General features: G+C 24.2%; 1 long non-coding RNA gene across 1 annotated transcript; it reads right to left on the bottom strand.

Annotated features, from left to right (window-relative positions):
- Nucleotides 1-6: 6 nt before the first annotated feature.
- On the bottom strand, nt 7-627 carry LOC126909465 (uncharacterized). The gene is made up of 3 exons (XR_007705042.1): nt 596-627; nt 199-402; nt 7-137 (listed from the first exon to the last, which is right to left on the bottom strand). It is a non-coding gene; the product is annotated as an uncharacterized LOC126909465 (long non-coding RNA).

The following is a 627-nucleotide window of genomic DNA, read 5'->3' as shown; positions in this document are numbered from 1 at the left end:
GCAACTCAAAATTATTTTCATTTTCCATATCAAATACATTAATAATTTCAGTTGTATCATCATCTATTTCAGACAAATTACTGGGTGAATCAATTAGACTCGTAGCATCCTTTTCATCCAAAATATGATTAAATTCTCTATATTTATTTAATTATTAAAATTTATAAGAAAATAATTTTTTTTTAAATTTTATGATACCTGAAACATTTAACAAAATTAGAGCCATTATCTGTTGTACAAAAATGAACTTTATCAGTTATTTCATAACTTGTATAAATACTGTCCATACATTTTGCCAAAATGTCATAAGTATGACTGCCTTCAAGCCTTTTCAGAGCTAGTAAACAATTAGTTCTGGAATTATCTTCATTTATCCAAGTGGCAGTGATGCCAATGTATGACCTATAAACAATAAACACACAAATTAAAAAAATAATAATTGTAATCTTAAGATCACATACATTTTTACTAAGTAAGTGTTAAATTAAAAAAAAAATAATTAGATAAAAGGAAAATCATTTTTGGTTCACCAAGATTTAATATCTCAATAATATGTTTATATTATGTTACATAATATGAAAACTCATTAACACACTTTTTATATATTGACCATGCATCAGCTGTTGT

The sequence above is a fragment of the Daktulosphaira vitifoliae genome, unplaced genomic scaffold (assembly GCF_025091365.1).
Source record: "Daktulosphaira vitifoliae isolate Bord-2020 unplaced genomic scaffold, ASM2509136v1 Scaffold_417, whole genome shotgun sequence".
NCBI lineage: Eukaryota > Metazoa > Arthropoda > Insecta > Hemiptera > Phylloxeridae > Daktulosphaira > Daktulosphaira vitifoliae.
This window is presented reverse-complemented; position numbering and strand designations above follow the sequence as displayed.